Here is a 21,857-nt window from a genome sequence, read left to right as displayed (position 1 = left end):
CGATGTCCTTCATGCAGAATTTGCTACTGGTTACCCTTGTTCTCATGCTTCTCTGTCTTCATCTTCCTGAGTCTTCTCTTCCTGTTGTTGAAAAGGGCCATCTTACCAATAAAGCCAGCTTCTTGGGCCGCTGCACTTCGCTTCAGTGTTCATACTCTGCGCCATCTCAATTGGGTTGGCTTTTATAGCCTCAGGCATCATTCAGACAGAGGGAGGGTGATGATGGGTGCAAGTTGAGCGCTTACCTAATGAATGCGTGTTTGCCAGGAGCTTTAATTGGGATCCTGGTTTCACACTGTTGGATGCAGTCTGTATCCTGTTGGAACTCAGTCTTGAATTAACACTGGGTGGCTATAAAAGAACAAGCCAAGAATTTTGCACTTCTCTCAACTACAGCTGTTTATTTAGCTGGGGATGTGCAGTGGGTGGTCCAGTCTTCCAGTCCTTACAACCAGGAAGAGCAGGGTATGGTTGTAAATAGAATAGAGCATAGTTACAGTCTCTGGTAAAAGGGACACTGGAGCAACCATGCCATTTCTCCTGCTTTCTCACAGACTCTGAATTAGTTCATTAGGTATGCTAGTCTCCAAGGAGTTACTCTTCTAGCCTTCACCCCATGAAGCTATTTAATTCAAATACAAAACTTTACCCCAATGAAAACTCTACTTGATCACAGAAACAAAGAACAACGATAAATGGTACCAAAGCCCAAGCTTTTATTTGATTTATTTGGGAGTATGGGTACAGAGAATAACTGTGACATTTAAGAGGTTAGATTTTTGTTTTTATTCACTTTCTGCCATTTGCTGGGATCATTAGTGCCTCTAGTTAGTATTTTGATCCTGCGTTCATCAGTGGGCCTCATTACAGAAGAGGCAAGACTTCAGGTGGAAACGGTAATGCAGACAACCTCAATGAAGTGTTCTATCAGCTACCTTTAAAACCAACTGTGTGGCAGTTTGATAAAGTAAGAGTTGGGGTTTTCTCAAGTGCCTCAGAGGCTAATCGCATAGATATCACTGCTACTGTCCAACTTACAATGTATAAATAGTCATATCAATCCTAAGTGTGACTCTGAGAAAACCAGAAGAGACTGCACAGTCCAGTGGCTGCTGGTGACCGTAGGTCAGGCAGGCTGCCTAGAATCCTGGTTCAGCTGCTTCCCAACTGTGTGGCCTTGGGTACCAGGGTCTCCTGCTCTGCAACATGACATATGATATGAACCCTCGTGTAAATATTTACACATCCTGCCAATCGAGTGCAAACAACTGAGTTTCAAAGTTTGCCCCAGCCACCTGCCCAGAAAACCACGGGCTGTGCCAATCTTATCACAAGAGCCAGCAGAAAATTGGCTAGGGTACAAGTATGATCTTCTTTGTGTGGTTCAATACATAAAAACATCTTAGAGTAGGTCTGACCTTGGGAACAAACAGGGAGAAACAATAGGGGAAAAAAAGAAGGAAGAAGACTGACTTGGAGATGAGCGATAGAGCAAGAACTTAAGAAGGAAAAATGTAAAAATCTCAGACTTGGGATAAGCACTGCTTGTCTTTCTTTTTTTTTTTTTTTCCCGGAGCTGGGGACCGAACCCAGGGCCTTGTGCTTCCTAGGCAAGCGCTCTACCACTGAGCTAAATCCCCAACCCACTGCTTGTTTTTCTTGAGGAGAGATACATGGGCATGCTGAGGAAACTTTGAAACTACCTAAAGTTTGTCAGCAAAAAGACTAGAACTTACACTTGAAGCAGAGGTGTTGGCTTGAAATGACGCTTGTCCTGGTTAATTGCCTGGTGTGCCTTTTGCTGAAACTGGCACAGTCAAAACATTTCTAGGCAGGTGGCTGGGGCAAACTTTGAAACTTGGCTGTTTGCACTTGATTGGCAGGATGTGTAATTATTTACAGGTGCTCACTAAAGATGCACCTATTGTAGAGGAGAGGAGACAAAGTAGAATATTTGAAAGTATTGTTCAGGTAACCCATTCTGGGATTCGTTAGAGCACCCAGAATAACATGTAACACCAGATTGACTGATTTGGAACTACCTTTTTCTTCTCAAATTAAAAACGTCGGAGGGTTGAGAAAGATGCAGAAAGAAAATGGGGAAGACAATGATAAGAATTTTTTTAGATGAAGTTTTCACTTTAAAAACCTGAGATGAGACTTATTTTTTAAATTTTTTTAAAGATTTTTTTTGTTGTTCTTTTTTTCGGAGCTGGGTACTGAACCCAGGGCCTTGCGCTTCCTAGGTAAGTGCTCTACCACTGAGCTAAATCCCCAGCCCCAAGATTTTATTTATTGACTTCATGTATGTGAGTACACTGTCGCTGTCTTCAGACACACTAAAAGAGGGCATCGGATCCCCACTGCAGATAGTGGTGAGCCACCACGTGGCTGCTGGGAATTGAACTCAGGACCTCCGGAAAAGCAGTCAGTGCACTTAACCGCTGAGCCATCTCTCCAGCCCCCCCCCCTTTTTGTTTTTATTGGATATTTCTTTATTTACATTTCAAATGTTATTCCCTTTCCCTGCTTCCTGTCCATAAGCCCCCATTGCCTCCCCCTCCCTTTCTTCTTTTTTTTTTTTTTTGCATTTTTTTTATTAACTTGAGTATTTCTTATTTACATTTCGAATGTTATTCCCTTTCCCGGTTTCCGGGCCAACATCCCCCTAATCCCCCCCCTCTTCTTTATGGGTGTTCCCCTCCCCACCCTCCCCCCATTGCCGCCCTCCCCCCAACCATCACGTTCACTGCCCTCCCTTTCTTCTATAAGGGTGTTCCCCTCCCCATCCCCCCTTACCGCTCCCCTGATAATCCCCTACACTGGGGGTCCAAACTTGGCAGGACCAAGGGTTTCTCCTTCCATTGGTGCCCAGCAAGGTCATCCTCTGCTACGTATGCAGTTGGAGCCCTGGGTCAGTCCATGTATAGTCTTTGGGTAGTGGAAGCTCTGGTTGGTTAGCATTGTTGTTCTTATGGGGTTGCAAGGCCCTTCAGCTCTTTCAATCCTTTCTCCAATTCCTCCAACGGGGGTCCCACTCTCGAACTGAGACTTTATTAAGAGTAACTGAACTTTGAAATAAACACTACAGCTGGATTAACAGATGAGGGATTTTTGTGATGGTTATGACTGTAGAGTTCAACCCAGTCACAGTTGAGTGAATAGTACAATATTTGCATCAGCATGGTTGAACCTTAAAATAGTAAGTCAGTGAACACATAAACCAAAACTATGGTCCACATCTTTGATGGATCATCACTTTCTTATGATTGCTTCCTACTGCTTCTGCTCTAATTAAACATGATGTAAAGGGAAAAAGGAAACAGAAAAAAGTATTCTGCATTCATATTGCATTTGGACACCTGCAATGAGTTTAATATAAACTTGTCCTAAGTCCACTTGTATAGGAACTCTCATGTGCTTCTACTAGAACTCTTCATTCAAATTAGTAGTCTGTTACTCATAGCAGATGTATTTTCCATTATTAAAACTTTGTGTCTTCTGGGGATGCTGTGAATTCCTCAGAATTGTGTGTTGTCTCTGTGCCTTGTCTGTTGCCATTGCAGGATCCAGTGACACAGTGAGGTCATGTTTCCTAATAATCTTTCAGATGTTTTAGAATATGCTCTGTCCATTAATACAACTAGAAAGCTTCGTTCCATTTTCTGATCTTCTCATTGAATTGTTATCTACCAGCCTAAAGTTTAGAGATGAAGGATATTATAATTCTCTTCCATCTGTCCCTTCCTTTTCTTTCCTTAAAATTGGTATTTGGATCTATGATACTACTAATTCACAATATGAGACATGTAGTGCACTGTAATAATGATTATTAATTGTACTAGTAGCTCTAGTTAATGTATTCCACTATATGTGTGGGCATTCGTATACAGAGAAAGGTATTGATTGGTGAACACTTTGGCTGGTTATTTTACTAATGTCAACACGTCTTTCTATGTGTCATTGTCCTCCTCACTCCCTTTGCAGCTCAAATAGCATAGTCTTATTAGGATGTGGGGAAACATACTTTGAAAACATCCTTTCTTCTGTGAGTACGGATGACACAGGAAGAAAAAAAATAAAGGAACTCCTTTCCTTTTGCTAGAATTTTGGGTAAAACAGTACTTGTGGAGAAAAGAGCTCTAACAGATTGCAAAAGCTACCATGCTTTCTTCTGGCAGAGTTGGTCTTCTCATCACCAGGTTTTCCCTGCCTCTGAGAGGCACTTTGAGGACAACTAAAGCCCCCAGGTTCTCTTTCAGAGTTACCTAATCATACTTATCTTTCTCTCTGTCCTTGGTGAGCAGAATGCTGCAAGGCCACAATTTACCCTCCTGCTCCCCCCATTCAGCCTAAATGGATAAATCTAATGGAAGGCTGGGAGAGAGTTTGGCATTCACACCAAAAAAAATTGATATCTGATCCACCCATAGTAGAAATGTAACAAAATGAAAAAGGATGAGTCTTTAGGACTCTGAAAATACAAATACCAGTAAAACCCAAAACTGAAGGATCCACTTGAAAGTCAAAACAAAAAGAAGTGCTAGACTCTGTTGGTCATGGAACTGATTCTTGGCATTCAAGGAACCAGGAGGCTCTTGTGGTCTAATCTGGAAAGAGCCACTAACTTGTTGTGTCACCTTGGCAAATGGGTAATACTCCTTGGGCTGCAGAGCTCCGTCCAGCTGCTGGACGGGATAAAAGCAAGACCTCACTGAAACCAGATGCTGCCTCCCCGAGAAGCTTTCAGTAATAAATAATATCATATATACTTTGTTCCTGGCACAGATGCTGAACTGTTATAACCCCTGTTTTCACTTGCTTCTAAATTTCTGGAAATTTCTCCTTTGGGCTTGGATTTTTCCATGCTTGTCTTTTGCCCAAAACTTTTTTGGAAACTTTGACCAATATTTCATTTAGCTGTTTTTCCTGAGTGATCGAAGAGTATGGGCAAGGCATTGTTTTTTTAAAATGCACAATGATTTAAATTTTTTCTTATATACCTCAGTGGACGGTGGGCAGAGATGGCTGAGCTTCTAGATTTAAAGTATTTATAAGCAGTAAAAGAATTTGAAAGCTGGAAAAAATAGCTCATCTGTTAAGAGCGCTTGCTACACTTCCAGAGGACCTGAGTTCGGTTCCCAGCATGTACGTCAGGTGGCTCACAAGCACCATGACTCCATCTTCAGCAGATCTGATGTCTTTGGCTTCTGCAGGTTCCTGCACACAAATGGTACACACACACACACACACACACACACACACACACACACACACACACACACACACATTTAAAGAATTATGGTATGCTTAAGTATATTAGAAAAACTTAGGTCACAGTATATTTTTCTCTTCCAACAATGAGGCATTATCAAAGATTTCATCTTAAGAGCTCCCAGTGGTTATAACGGTCATGTAGGTTCTGTTACCCATCCCCAGTTACCAAGAAACAACTTGAGCAATAATTTGTTACCTTTTATAGCCATTTGTTTTGTGCCTGAACACACAATTTCTAAAGAATTGACCTGGTTCCGTGCTATCACTTTGATTAGGATAAACTATTTATTTTGACTGACCTTCAGAGAACTCTGGAATTCCCATACTATATCTTACATCCCTTCATGGCACTTAGAGCATGCTATGTGCTTGTATGAAGACTTCGATCGCATCTATGCTGCCACTAAATTACAACTTCTATTATACCAGGGCCTGTCTATGTGTCTGTCCCTTACCACTGTACCTGTACTACTCAGCTCAGTATTGAGCCCATAGTAAGAACTTGCTGAATAAATTAAATGACTCTAGGATACTAATCTGATTTCTATCACTATATTAAAATAAGTGACATAGGTATACAAATTAAGGAGAGGTTTATCTTGGATCGTGTTTGTAGAGGTTCAAGTCCAAGATCAGATAGCCTCGTTGGTTTGGGCTGATGGCAAGAACATGTCAGAGTACACAGCAGCGGTACAAGTCAGAATAGACTCTGCTCACATCTTATGCCAAGACAGGGAGAAAGGAAAATACTAAGGTCACAAAAGCTCTTATAAAGCCACTCTGATAATTACACAAAGACTTCCCACTAGGCTTCACCATCTAAGGATCCGTGTCACCTCCCAATATCCCCTCCTTGGGGTCTAAGCCTTCATATATTGGCCTTTGAGGGAAAGTCATCTAAACCATAACACACTGGTGCAATTATTATTATCGTTAGACTTTGTTCATAGCTTTGTCCACCCAAACATGAGTTCATTCCATAAACACCATTGAGTGTCTGTCTATTCATGTCAATAATTAATAGGCATGCTGAGAGTGTGTCTTTGTTTTGTCAGATCACAGAAATTCTTGAGGACTTATTACTTATACATGAAAACGAAATAAATGTACTATTTTGGCATCCTTACCTATAATTAAAATATTAGGCAATCAAATAAAAACTAATGCCAGGGAATTTATCACTTCCTGAGCTTCTGCAAAGCATCTGGTCCTTCAAAAGTGCTAAGAAGAGATACAGTAATAGCATAGTCTCAACCAGAAAGCCATTTATATGATAACCATAGCAGACAGACAAATTCTATAGTATTTGTTATGCAAGGTGGAAGATAAAAAATGCCATAGGGTGTCAAGGGCTAGGGAGAGATAATTGCACCACAGGATACTGTGGGATCTTGTGCACTGCTGAAGATTGGAAAAGCTTCATGATGTGGTTGGGCAGTGACTTGTTCCTTTTATAGCCACTACCTGTTGCCACGTACTCGGTGCCCTCAACGTTTAGAAACTTGTCAAGTCTACTACTGCTGGAGAATACACTGGAATGAGCCTTTAGCTTTTTACAACAATGGCCCTAATCATTATTATTAAGTAGATAATGCCCCAAAATAACTTGATACTTTGGCAATCATGGGTACTTTGGAGTTCTTAGTTTCCTTGATCAGCCTCAACTTTTAAGACCATGTTATAGTGGTTTTTGCATGCATACAGTTGACAGTCTTAGAGACACCTCTTGTTCTGGAGTCTGCAATTGCAAATACTAAAGCCAGGCAACTTTTTAGGATCGAATTCATATTTTTTATTCTAGGCCTTTCAATCATCCGCTACTCTGTCCTGCAAATGTAATTTAGAATTCTGCCTTGCAGATTAAGACTGTTCATGCTGCAGATCTTCTCTGAACTGCTAATGACTGACTATTTTTCCAGTTTAACAGTTTCTCTTGCTAATGATTTTCATCTGCCAAAGAGATTATCTGCTTTAAAAGCAGATCGCTGAAGACCGTCTTGGCACATTTTTTTTCTTACTGCTTAGGTTGATTTATTTAATTAGTTCAGATTCTCTGTCTGTGGATACAACACCTATTTTGGAAAGAAGAGAAGAAGTCATCTTTTTTGTTTGTTTGTTTTAGAAAAAGAAGATATGACTTTGGTTGAGGCAGTAGTTACATAAAAGAGAAGCATATAAATTAGAGCTACCTCAATGACCGGAGCAGGTTTTGGAAATAGTTTGAGGCAAAAGGTTTGGCACACTCCTGGATTCTATTAGCTTATTTAAAAATGATTTTAAGAAGCTTATTGTGTTCTCTAAATTTCATGTTTTGGCCAAATAGAAAGGCTAAAGTCATGGTTTTCCTCTGCTTGACTTTCTGGGTGTTATTAATTTATAAGTAGAATTTTGTTCTGGAGGACCTTTGCACAAAGTCTTTGAGCCAAAATAAACAGTCCATTGTTCCATGGTTTTGTATTGCACACAGGAAAACATTATTATCATTATTTTATTAAATGGATACAGCTTATCCGATTTGCAAGAGAAGGCCCGTGGTTAGTTGAGACACTCGGTGTATGAGAGGTAGTGAGTGTTGACTGCCAAATTTCCATCAACACAAGAAAAAGCATGCGTATATCAAAGTATTTTTCTCATTTATTATGTAAGAAAATTATGCTTGTTAGTACACACCAGCATAAATGTCACAGATACTTTCCATTTTTAGCAGTCTGTTGAAATACTATCTTTCTCTTTGAAAATTAAAAGGGGCCATATGAATATAGGTATATCCAATTTTAATAGATTCATTTTTCTATTATTTTATTACCTGCTTTTTCTCTGCCAGCTATATTGAAATCAACATATTTATCCACAAGGTCAATAACTTCCGCTTATCTTAACTTTTTTATCTTTTATTTTTTGTCTTTTATTGAAACTACATTTTTTTTCTCACATATCCCAGTTGTTTCCCTCACTCTACCCCCCACCCCACCCTCTGGATACACTCCCTTTTTATCTCTCATTTTAAAAGAACAGGATTATAAGAGATAATAATAATATATAGTAAGATAAAACGGAAACTATCGCATCAGAGTTGGACATGACAGACCAACAGATGTTATTCTTCAGATTTGGGTGTCACTAGCAACAACCCACTTTTAACTTCCCCAATTGCTCCTGAAATAGGAATTAGGGTTTGATTTTTGCTGTTCCCTGGTGTGAGGCATTGATGCCGTTATGGCTGATGATTAACACCTTTGCCTCTTACAGAATAATCACACTACCAGTTCAGTTCAAGAAGCAAGAAAAGCCATGACTCGGAGTGGCAATTGGGGTTTCTTGTCTATCTGCCCATTTCACCTCTTGGCTCTAAAGTAGAGACATCATTAGAACATGAAAGAATTTAAAACAAAAACTGTTACCTTTTCGGGGGAGGGGCGGGAGGAAGGTAACAGAAATGATAAGATTTTAGGTAATTGATGCAACTCATGGGTAGTGGTGGATGTTGCTTTTAGCATTAAACCTCTTATTCACACAGTGTTCCAGCTATGCACAAGCTAAATACATTTAGCAATGGATTAGTGATTCTAATTAAGGCACCCATTCTCAGTTGTTTCATAGAGAATAGCTAAATAGAGGGATTGAAAGTTAGCGATTGAAACTGAAATCTGGAATACATTTGTGACCGATGATTTGGAATGCTCATATAAATGTATAGTTACTTTGGAATAATAAAAGAAGTAAAAATTTTAACTCACTGCTTCTCTCTCCAAGAAATCTTGGCAAGCACTTCTGAATGGATTCTCAATAGTTATCACTTATTAACTACAGAAAAAGTCCTTATGGGTTTCCTTCAAATAGTCTCCAACATCTTTGAAGAGAATAACCTTTTTGACTTGTGTTTAGATAGGAGTTCAGGCATTTGAAGGTGTATGACATTTTCTTTGATGCTATGTCCTTTAAAGAGATTTTGAGATCCATTTTATTGTTAAAATATTACTATTTTGTGTTACCAAAAATATCAGTTTTGTTGGAGCAGGAAGAACAAGAGGTTGTGTAGCAGATGGAGGGAGAGATCATGGATGGGAGACGATTCGATAAGACTTTCAGAACATAGTAAGCAATTTGTCATTCACACTAAGTGAGATGAGGCACCAGTCAAAGCATGTTAAACCAAGGGAATGGCACGTTCTTTTACTAGTGAGCTCAATTTACCAACCTATTATCAAGATCCAGATAAGAAATGAGAAGATTACATAGTTTTAAATGGATTTAAGAAACTTAACAAAAAGGAGATGGAGATAAAAATATAACTGTTTTACAGAAATCTTTTTTGTTAATTTGTATTGATTAATTGTGAATTTCACATCCTGCGCCCCAATTACACTCATCTCCCCCTATGCCTTCATATCTGCCTTCTGCCTTTGCATCCCCCCACAAAGAAAACAATAAAAATAAAAACAACAAAGGAGAAAAACATACCATTGGAAAAAGCAAACTAAAAAAAAATCATCTTGCTGTAGCGTGTCTCCGTGTGTCCCACAGTAACCCCTTTACCCAAAAAGCTTTACTTCACCGCAATGACACTTTGATCTGGTTCGAGAGCTCTGGCTTCTGCTACACTATCAATACTAAATGCTCACCAGGACTCCTCTCAGATATCCTATTGTCGTGTGTCATGGAGATCCTGCAGCTCTGGATCTGCAAGATAAGTCCCTTCTTGCACTCCAGCAGCTCATATATGGAGTAAAGGTCATCTCAAAGCCCTGGATCTGAGCCTGTGTGGCAGCCATGTTGCCTAGCCTATCAGCTCTCTGTCACCTGTGCCACCAGGGCCAGCTCTCACATCAGGCTCATCCTCACCACCCAGTTCTGCCCCTCTTCACTGTGTACATACCATTCCCTTCTTTTTCTCTCCCATCTCTCCATCACATGCTTGCTTATCATAATGGCGCCTTTAGGGACCTTCTACCAACCCACCTACTCTGCATGGTGTCTGGGTGTCTCTGGATATCTTCCGCCCTTCTGCTACTGCATGGTGGTGAGCATACCTCTCTCATTGGAATAGTTGGGAAAAAGAGTTATTTTGTTTTTTGTTTTGCTTGTTTTTGTTTTTTTTTTAAGGAGAAACGCTTAGCATGCAACTACATAGCTCTTATAATGTACAATTTAAATGTGATTCTCGCAGTAGTAAACTGTCATAATCTACTTAGTGTTTAGTGATAGTTTAGTTGGTTATAAAATTCAAATTGTGAATTGATTTTTTTCTCTAACATTTTAAAGGTTTTTATTTATAACCTAATACCTGCTGTTGCTAAAGAAAATTCTTTTACTATATCCCTTTGAACTCCCTCTTATTTGAAGTACTTTCTTAAGATTTTCTGCATTCTGATGCCTTATAGTATTCTTTAGTGATTAATATAGGCTTTTAATATATACTCTGAATTCTTTCTTTGGCTTTATAAAATTATTATTTATATTATTTTCTTTTTCTTCTGAGTTGAATTAAGTCCTTTCTTACTGGAATTTTTATGAGATGTATGTTGAAGATTATCGACCTGTATTTCATTAATAGTAACTGCTCATTCAAATGTTTCACAGATATTGTCCTCATTTTAAAATATAAAGTAAACCTATAATTGCAGTTTCTGGCACAAAGAAGAAACTCAAATTCTAAGCCTCTAATGGCGCATTGCCCAGCAGTTCTGGCACTGGTTATATTTTAAAGTAATCTTTAAGGTACACTTTTTATTGGATACCTAGTTTTGAAAACCAAGAGAAATACAAAAACCTAAATTATTCTGACCTCGGTATAACAAGATCAATCCAACTGATCAAAATGTCTTCTCTTATTCCTTTCTCTTATTTCCTCATCTCTAGTGAATAGCAATGACAGTTAGATCCTTAAAGTGAAATTCATACACATCCAGAGAACCAAGGGAGGAATTGTGAACAAGAAGGAGTCCAACAAAAATTGACAGCAAGCAATTTTAGATAGTTCACAAGAAATGTCTAAAAGATTATCCAGCACCACCAATCCTTAAATTCCTGCTCACTAAAACAATGACAGATCACTATTCCTATTAAATTATCAATAATAAGAGGGAAGGAAAATTGAGCTAGCAACTGTAACTATTTAATTGAGATGCCCCGTTAATGTAACATGAGAAGAGATTTAGACAGATGGGTGACCTGAGGAAAACCCTCATCAGTTCTACTATTTGTGCAGTGATATTGCTTCTGGGAACCAACTGTTAGAGAATATGTGGAAATACACCAGAACTCTACCCTCTACCATCCCAGAGTTGCTTATTGTGATAACTTTCATGTTATTGAAAAACTAGCAATACTCGCTATCAATAGACCTGCAAATGTTTTAATGATCAGATCTTAACAAGAAAATGTAGAGTCCTAATAAACATACACAGGTGTTCAAGGTTTCAGGCAAAGAAACTAATTGTTCTCTTCCATTCATTTAAACACACAAAGAATAACCAGATGTTGGGTTTAACCCATTGAATTGATTTCATAGCTGAAAGATGGATTGTGGCTCACAGTTGAAAAATTACTGGCCTAAAGAGCAGGTAGTCGATACATTGTGAAATATTAATTAATATGGTCATTCAATTTTATGTCCTTAGTTTTCTGTTTATATTGTGGCATGAATGGGAGATGCTACACTTCTCCCTCCAGTGAAAAGGAGAGTGCTCCCAGGCACATAATGAAGATGTCTCTGTAAGATAAGTAACTCCTCGCTCCGCCCACTTCCCACACCAGCTTATCATGGGTCATTAATGGATGCTTTGTGTTCTTCTTAAATCCTGTCTCCAGATCCTTTGCAACTTCTGCAAGCAGATAGGATTCCTCTAGGTGATCCAATATCTGATATCCAGCATCCCTTTTTAATCAGCCTTTCACATTAAAATTTTATTAATTGGCACATTCAAATAATATCTACAAAGCTGAGCTGATTTCACTTGAATTAACAAAGAACAGAAGGTCTCTTTTATAAAATGAGGGTAACAATATATCTGGCAAGTACTGAGGAGATTCTATTAAAAATGAAACAAAAATCAAATTGAAAGGAAAAACATTTTATATAAAGCCTTTTTTTAATTTTCTTTACACATTTTAAGATCCCTTCTCTTTCTCCTCCTCACCTTCCCTCCTCTCTCCATATACATCCACACATAAGATTACTAAATCTCCCTGTATGTACCCAAGTGTGCATTTATAATGATAGAAAATCAAAATTGACTCCGTGAAAATGGTGATTTTGTAAACAGACTTCTCATACTTCTAGTATGATTTAACCCATTTCTTGAAATAAATACAATGTGCCCAAGGCTATGATTCTGTTTGAAACTAAAGATCGTGGTTTACCCTGCTCAAGTGATCTCAGAGTACACTGCTTCATGTTCAAGGGGTTTGTAGGGAGCCAGTACAAAAACCTAGAAAGGGACAGCACAGGCATGTTTTCTAGGCGTCCTCTTTCTTGTCCTCCTAGTCTAATTTTTGTTTAATTTGATGAAGCTCCTAGTAGCTTCAGATTTAAAACTGTCCATTGGGGTAACATGGAGCAGAATGTCATCTATTTTCTTTATAAGTAACATTCTTATCTAACAATGACTTTGCTTCTGAAAAGTTTCATAATTTCCCCTAATAAAACCTATCACCGACAATAAAAACAGTCAATTTAATGGGGAAAAAAACCTACTGAGAAGTTCTAACTAATCCAAATATATCTGACTTCAACACTATAGTGCAATCTCTCTCTTGAAAACAAGTAAGTTATTCTCGAAGATTTATAAAAATGCAGATGCAAACATGATACACCTAGGTGCATTGTCTTTCAATGAGTATTTGGGCAGTGTTTTAAGTTATGCTGTTACACAATTTCTTTCACTTATTTCTCCTCAGCTTACATTGGAATCTGAAAAGGAAAGTACCCTTTGAATGATAAATTAAGAAGATCTAGATCTACATAGTAATCCCCATTATCTAAGATCACATGACACCCAATCCCGTAGGAGAAGAAAAAGGGATGCTCGTTCCCCCAAATTACACGCCACTTCTACTCGTGACTTGATAGCTAGGATCTAGGCATATGACTACAGTTGGCTACAGGTTGTCTGTCAAATGTCTTTTACTGGGTCCTATTACTAATTCAAATTAGAAAGTATAGATAAAACTGTCAATTAGTAACTTAGAGCATGTCAAAGACTATTGTATTAATCCCATGTTAACGTCATTTAAATGTTTATTCAAAAGGTTGTCATTTTTAGTAAGTATGGTGTGTTGTGTGTGTGTGTTTTGTGTTGTGTGTGTGTGTGTGTGTTTTCATAAATATGAATTGGAGAGAATTAGGAAAGCATTCTGCAAGTCTAAGTTAGAATGGTGGCTAGGATTTGGGTATTTCTAGTAGAAAAGATAATGAGAATATGATAGACTCAAAGTTAACTGAAAAGGCAACTTGAAAATATGATAGGCAAGGGAGGCAGAGAAACCTCTTGATAACACCTAGACTTCTAATATGTAATACAAACTCTGGAGACAAGTATTTATGGGTTCATGAGTTTTGTTTTAGAAATGTGTTTCTGAGGCCTCTACCATGCTATTGGTACCATGCTACCATGCTATTTCTGTGTGTTCAAAAAACAAAGCAATCACAGAAAAATCACTGCAATTCTCACTGCTAGTCATTGTTAACTACTCAAATAAATGCTCCTTTCCAGGCTGTCCTATGCGAAAGGAGTTTGAATGTATCACATGCCACAGAATGGCACATTTCATACATACTTCAAAGAGCTAGCTGCAAGAACAGGTCTAATAACCAGCACATTAATTCTGTCAACAGTCCTAGATCACAGTTGTCTTCTTCTGGTAATAGAAGACAGGACTGTCGGTCACATAGTGGAACGTTCATTTCACAGTCTTCTGTGTGGAGTTGTTCAGTCCACACCTAAGAACCATGAACATTCTAACTATATGATTAGTTATAAGAACTACAGCATTATTCCAGACTGAGGAAAGTCATCCTTTTCATTTTCTATTGTTTGTGTAGGTATTTCAATAAATACTTGGTCTTTTATAATGACTCTTGACTCATGACCTTTTTTATCTGAAAGAGCTCAATCATAAGCTAATTAAAAACCATCCAACAAGCAAAGCGTGGTAGTAGACATCTGTATTTAGAGCGCTAAGCAACTAGAGGCTGAAGCAAGAGAGTTCAAGGTCATCCTGGGCTACATAACAAACACTTTCCTGGGAAATTTTCTCAAAAAGGGGAGGAGGAGAAGGAGGAGGAGGAGGAGGAGGAGGGGGGGGGAGGAGGAGGAGGAGAAAATGGAGAACTAAATCAAATAAAAACATTATCTAAGTGTATGATTCTTCTCAATTATTCTTTGATGGTCAGGTGAGCTGAGATGAAGGAATAAACCAATATTTACAGAACACACTAAAGGTATTCCAATTAAAGATACTATTACAATGAATGGTTGAAAGTCTACAATAGAATGAAATATACTAGGAACTTCAATGCATAGTGGTATTTCAGAATTTGTTTTTACATTTATTTCTTCATTTAAAAAAATGTTCAATGTTCTGCACTCTGAGGCCTTGGGAAGCTTAAATTTTATATGAGTGGATTTCTGTTCTTGTTCTTACTCTTCTGAGAGGTGTCACAGTACCACATTAAAATGACCCAGTTATCCCTAGGTGCTGGTGGCATACCCCCTTAATCCCAGCACTCAAGGCAGAGGCAAGTGGATCTTTGAGTTTGAGGCCAGCCTGGTCTACAGAGTTCCAGAACAGCCAAGGCCACATAGAGAAACCCTGTCTTAAAAACACAAACAACAACAAAAATATCCAATTACTACATTCCATTTATTTAGATGGAAAACATTATCTGCCTCAAGCTCTAACATTCAGCTCTTCTTAAATGATCTCATGGTCTCAGGTAGACTTTAGCCCAGGTTGGCCTTCACTTCAGCTGGAAGCATCTAAAAGTGTTCTGGGCAAAGAGCACCAGCTGCATTAGATGAAGCAATCATCTGGGACAATTGATACACTCTTCTGGAACCAGGTGTGTGAGAGATAGTGGGAGAGACCACAAGATAGAGGATTATTAATTTATGGGGATTTTTTGGAGATTTATATACCCAAGCAACAACTCCTAGATGCTACAGACCAAGACACCAAGAAATAACCACGAAATTCTACTTTCAACCCTAGCTTCTCTACCAGATTTTAACTAAACAAGATCTTCTTGCAAAGGTAAATAAATGGAGAAAAAAAGATTATTGATATAAATTCTGAAAGATATTGTAAGACTATCCAGCCTTCATTTCAGAGGTATCTACAGGACTGTTGGTTCGTATGGCTAACTTTGTTTAAATGTTCCTAAGTCAGATCGGGTCTCTGTCACTACTCCTATTTGCTTTTGCATTTTATAAAAAAAAAAATTCTAACCAAGCTAAGCTTAGATTTATTCTTTGTTGTTGTTCCATTTTTTTATTTTTTTTCCTTTACCTAAATCTCTCTGTATCCGTCTTCTCTCTAAGTCTATTCTTTTCCAAGTGCTGGAGAAGCCTTTGACCGCTTGCTCCTTTTATCACTGAATTCAGGCTTCTAAAGTCAATTGTCCACTTAATGGAGGAAGGTCTGGTTTCCTGAGCATTAATCTGTGTGTGGAGCTGGTACACTTGGAGAGATTAAGGTCTGAAATGCCTCCCTTTGGTTCTTTAGCCGTAGGGGATCTTATTGTGTGAACAACTTCTTGCAGATTTCTTGTAGTTTCTATTTTTTATTTAAACATAACGTTTTAACCAGTAACTTCCTTGCAAGTGCTCGAAATGTGAAAATTCCATTCAGATCACTTCCATTTGAAAAGAAGAAGGATGTTTTATTTCTGTTACCCAAGTATCTGAATCACAAATTTCACTTAATGGTATTTCAGAAAAAAAGCATTTCAAGTGTCTACTTCTTTGGCTCTCATGTGAATGGCAGCATGTGAATAGTGGTGGGTCACAATTTGGTTCAGCCTGTTGCTTACATTACTCCTTCATCATCCATCTGATTTAAAAGGAACACAGTCAGGTCATTTAATTATAATTGCCTGAGATGCACTTTGGTGGACTGCTTGGAAAGTAAACCTAAATATTTTTGGAATTAAATGTTTCATTCAGAAGGATGAGAAATAAGCCCCCTCCACTACAGCCAAGATTTATGTCATATGCCACCAAGATTGACTGACAATGTATGGTCTATGTATTTATCTTACCCTTGCCCCAGTCAGTGAAAAGTTTTCAATCATTGATTTTGATTTACTTTCCTACCAATGTATTCTAGTTTTTATTTCCTTAGTTTGGCCTTGGCTTAAGATGAAAAGCAAGGCCAACAAACTCATGAAGACAACATCCGCGGACTTTCTCCTTTTCCCTTGGATAATCTCATGTAGATTTATGGGTTCAAAAATAAATGGTAGTGGCCCGGAGTGAGTCAGATACCAGGGCCTGATTTACTCAAGCCAAAGTTAAGAGAAAAGACCAATGTTTCTGAATAAAACCTTTTTGTTTTTCATACCTCACTGCACAATGAAAAAATTCTGTTGCAGTTGACTACTATAATATTTTTTTTAAAAAATGAACACAGGAAAATAAGTTAAAATTCAGAAGATCTCTTGTTGACTGTACAATTGAAATATAGGAGAATTAATGTTCTGAGAGAACATTGCAGCCGTCTGCATTGAGACACTCTACTTTTGAAGTCAGAGGCTTCTTATCCCAGGAAATTGCAGGAGATAAAACTATAAATTATTTACTATCTGATTTGTTTGTAGTGCCTTATAACAATTGTCAGTATACATTATTGTTAAAGTCCTTGTTGGATCCGGATTTCTATATGCAGATAATTTTGAATCATTTATTATCTTCCTGATCTAGGAAGTTAGCCTAAGGCTTAATTACAGACTTTCAGAACCTGTCTAAATTTTCAATTGCTTCAGTAACAAATTGCCACAAATTTTAGTGACTTAAAACACTCCCTTATTACTTCACAATTATATAGATGTCTCGGCCCACCTTGACTCAATAGGGTTCTCTGCTTAGAGTTCACCGGGATAAAGTTGAAGTATCCTAAGGAGAGTACTACTCTCCGGAAGCTCCCTCCCAGATTGCTGGAGTTGTTAGCTGGTTTCAGGTTCTTGCTGCCATGAGAGAGTATTTCAGTTTCCTTGCTGGTAGATAGCCAGAAGCCAGTTGGTGCTGCCAGTTTGGACTGGACATCAAGCTCTTCTTCCACAGATAGAGTCTGTGTCAAATCCTTAATTTCTTTGCCTTCTCCCCCACTGCAGTAACTGACTTCCACTTCAGTTTTCATAGGCCCCTGTAATAGGATATTCTCCTTATTGTAAAATTAGTAGATTGGTCATCTTAGTTCCAATTATAAAGTCGCTTGACTGCAGTACCTAAATTGGCCTAATTACCTATGGAGTAATTAGGAAATCTTGGAGGGATCTCATCAGCATTTGGCCTTTCCCTGCTCATCAGTTACATTTTCAAACATTGCCTGAGTGATTTCATCTCTAGATATTTATTTCTTTATCTTGGTACTTCATAGAATAATAATTGTGGTAGGTTAATTTTGTGTTTACTATTTCAACCATTCAACCGATAAAGTTTACTTACGGGCTAGGTGTAGAGGCTTAAGTTTTAGGGCAGCTTTGATCTCTAGAACAGGCTGGGCTACATGAAACCTTGTCCCTCCCTGGAAATTAAAACACAAAGAAAAAAGTAAAGAAAGGGAGAAGGGAGGGAGGGGGGAGGGAGGAGGAAGGCAAAGGGGGAGGGGGAGAGAGAGAGAGAAAGAGAGAGAGAGAGAGAGAGAGAGAGAGACTGACTACCATAAACACCCACTCCACTCCTGAGCATATACTGCAACATCTCTATACCCTCCATAGAGGTATTTCCACTTCCGTGTTTATTACTGTTCTATCCATGATAGCGAGGAGATGGAACCAACTTAGATGCCTCTCGAAGGTGAGTGACACACACAAATGGAATCTTAATCAGCTACGAGAGGAATGAAATCATGACAATCTGTAGGAGGGCTTGGAAAGTGTGATTTCCAAGTGAGATGACCTAACTTAGACAGAAAGGAGACTACAAGTTCTTCCTCATATGCTTGTCCTAATCTACAGTGTATACATGTGTGTATATAATCAGCTGTGTGGTTATAGCATAAAATTTGGGAAAGAGGCCAAGAGAGGCTAATCTTAGGTGAGGAGAAAAGGCAGACAGCGGAAAAAGGACACAGGAGTCATGAAAGATGACATAAAGCTTGTGGTGTGTGTGTGTGTGTGTGTGTGTGTGTGTGTGTGTGTGTGTGTGTGTGTGTGTGTGTGTTTTACTGTTGATAGTGGTTTGGTTTGGTTTGTTTGTTTCAACAAACCACAGGATTTCTTTCTCTTTCTTTTTCTTTTTTGTGTAGACTAAGTCATCAGAAACATAATAGTGAAACTGTAAAAGCCTAAGCAAAGTTCCATCGGTTCCAAGTGGCCATTGTTTCTGTACAGAAGTTTACTGGAATGCGCAGAGCCTACTGCGAGTGTGTTTGAGCAGCTGCCTTTGTCCACCTGTGTGGTGTTTTTACTCGTGAGCTAACTAGAGCACAGTGATTTTATTGAAAAAAAATGTTTTACTAAAATCAATATTATCTTTTTTGTATGTGAGCACAAGAGAATCTAAAATGATACACGTGACTTGCATTTCTGTTAGGCCAGTGCTTCTCAACCTTCCTAATTTCTGTGACCCTTTAATCCAGGCCCCCATGCCGTGGTGACCTCCAACCATAAAATCATTTCATTGTTACTTCATAAACATAGCCTTGCTACTGTTATGAATAGTAACGTTATCACCTGATATGCGACCCTCAAAGGTGTGGCCCACAGATTGGGAACTGGTGTGTTAGACTCTTCTGAAGCACAGTTGTTATTGAAACTATTTACAATGAACGGTCTAAGGTCAAGTGCCTATGATCTTAGAGAGTGAACTGATGAATATGTAGTAAACTTCTTAGAGATGAGACATGTCATTGATCTGCCTGTTTTCTGTGCCCCTGGCAGCCAGTCAGTCTAGCCAAAGTAGCTCCTTTCTATTTTTATATATATGCTTAAAGAAGGCAGGGGACGATCCCATGTTATCGAGTGAGCACACAGCAGAGCCCATAAGCAGTATGCTCAAAAGTAGACCATGTATTCTTGGAGGCTGGAAGGCAGAGATGACTATGTGTTCTTCAATCGCTACAACCCTTAGACAAACTGCTACATGAACATTTACGAGTTACCATGTCCGCATCCATGGTATCTTGCCCTTGACAGCCTTATGCGCAGGAAATATGATGTTGTCTGCCACTCTGTATATAATCCTATCTCATATTTACTCCTTCTTCTTGTTCCCTCTAGTTTTATCCTTACTGGCACAATCATGTTTCGTTTGTATGGTTTACAGACTGAAAAATAGACAAATCAAAGGTACTGAGGATGCTTCCAGATCCTGCCCAAACATAACAAATCTTCATGAGTTTCAGAGATCCTCTTGGTCTTTGTCCTCCTCTAAACCTCCGTTTTCTCATTTGTCATGCGAGGTTTGCATTTACAGTGCCTGAGGACTGAACAAAATAAAAGGAGCCTGAGAAACATTACCAAAGTAATTCTATCTTGGACAAAGCCTACATTTCTGATTCTGTGCCAAAGGACACGGAGGCATGAGCATTCCTTGAAGACATAGAAGCGCCTGGGACAGTCTGACTGATGGATCGCTGTCTTATCAGGACAGAAAGTGCTTTTGTCTGAAGACTTTGGTCAGTGAGAAGTTGCCTCCCATAGTCTATTCACCTCCTCTTACCCCAGTTGAAACAAGAAGCATTTCTATCTTAGATCACAAAAGAAATTCCCACACCTTTAGAGTTGTTTAAATAATATTTTCCATGTTCTCTATGTTCTAACATTGCCATTAATAATCATCAGCCCCAGACAAACAACTACAGGCAACGAAGGAATAATAAGAGCAGGAGAAATAGTCTTCCCCAGGGAAGAGTACATTAACCTATCAAATACAAAGGCAGCCCTGAAAACATATGTACAAGTAGCATCATACAGACTGAGAAAGTTATATTTGGGAATATATGCACACACACACACACACACACACACACACACACACACACACACACACACAAAACAGGTAACAACAATTAATGAAAAAGGAGACCATGGGTGAGCAAGGAGGAGATATGGAAGGGTTTGGAAGGAAGAAAGGGAAGGGAGAATTCATATTATATTATAATTTCAAAAAATGTATAATTCGGAATTTTAAAGGAGTCACTTGTAGACAAAGAAAAACCAGGAAAGCAGTAAGGCGTTTCCTCTTTCACATTCTAATTTGGGGGAAAATGGCTTGATCAAGGAAATAGTGTAATGAACTGTGAGAAGGGACACTGCCCAAGTCAGCACCACAGAATTGATTTTCCTCTGCTGCATAAGAATCATGCCTACCCTGTGAATCCATAAATGCACCAAATGAATGAATCCGATTGGGTGAGCTGATGACCTCCAGACCATGCCTCCTCAACCTTCTCATGCTTCAACCCTTTAATACAATTCTTTATATTATGGTGACCCCAAGCCATAAAATTATTTCATTGCTACTTTGTAACTGTAATCTCGCTACTGTTATGAATCTTAAAGCAAATATCTGAAGTTTAAGATATCTGGTATGCAGCCCCTGTGAAAAGGTCATTCAAGCCCCAGGTTGGGAAGTACTGCCCTAGACTCCAGCATCTGGAGAACTCCTTGTGGAAAGTTGCTGCAATGTGCTCAGTGCACACTTCCGACTTTAAATAGAATGTCCTGACAGTAAGGAAACCCTCTCTGAGGAGGACGGCTGGGCACAGCAAGAAGAAGAGCTCCAAACCTGGTTAGCAAAACGTTCCTTCTGCTTTAAGGCCATAAAGGAAGGGGAGACCCTGCTCCCTCTGGGTTGTCCCAAGGCGGGTCCCTGCCTCAAGTCAATCCTCAGATTGTTAGAATTCATCTCCTCAATCAGCTCTAAAAATCTGTACTTAACAAAACAAATGATCCGATTCCTGTAATAACATCATAAACAATTACTGGAATAATGTTTCAACCCCTAGGATAGCACCCACACAATTGGACCTCTATGTAATGCTTGTTAAATTCCCTGGACACTTAAATACAAACCTAAACTGTGCACTCCTACATAGTTCTAGGAAACATGTGTTACACGAGTGTAAACTGTTTTCTTCTCTGCACCCTCATGTGAGGTAAATTGACTGCTTTACCACCCACACAGTCTTGGGTTTCATATAGTACGCAAATAAGGCCCACTCTAGACCTACTCCATGGGAACAACGTAGTATCATTTTCAGAATTCCAATAATTATGAATGTATTGGAGAATGAGAAAATGAGTTGAGTAAGTCACTTCATCTAGTTCTGAGGTTGTTGTTGTGTTGTTGTTGTTGTTGTTGTTGTTGTTTTGCAAAAGTATTCATACTAAGAGGAGTAAAGGCTGGATTTGAACC

At 38.8% G+C, this 21,857-nt stretch overlaps 1 protein-coding gene across 6 annotated transcripts in view; it reads left to right on the top strand.

Moving 5' to 3' along the window:
* Window positions 1-21,857, top strand: part of Ghr (growth hormone receptor) — a 255,583-nt gene that overhangs the window by 82,657 nt on the left and 151,069 nt on the right. The window contains exon 1 of one of the 6 annotated variants that reach the window (XM_087616322.1): window positions 15,278-15,531. The gene's annotated coding sequence lies outside the window, so the exon portion shown is untranslated. 6 annotated transcript variants of the gene reach the window in all.

This window comes from Rattus norvegicus, chromosome 2 (genome assembly GCF_021556685.1).
Source record: "Rattus norvegicus strain SHRSP/BbbUtx chromosome 2, alternate assembly SHRSP_T2T, whole genome shotgun sequence".
Taxonomy (NCBI): domain Eukaryota; kingdom Metazoa; phylum Chordata; class Mammalia; order Rodentia; family Muridae; genus Rattus; species Rattus norvegicus.
Note: the sequence above shows the minus strand (reverse complement) of the source record. Positions and strands in the feature narration are given on the sequence as shown.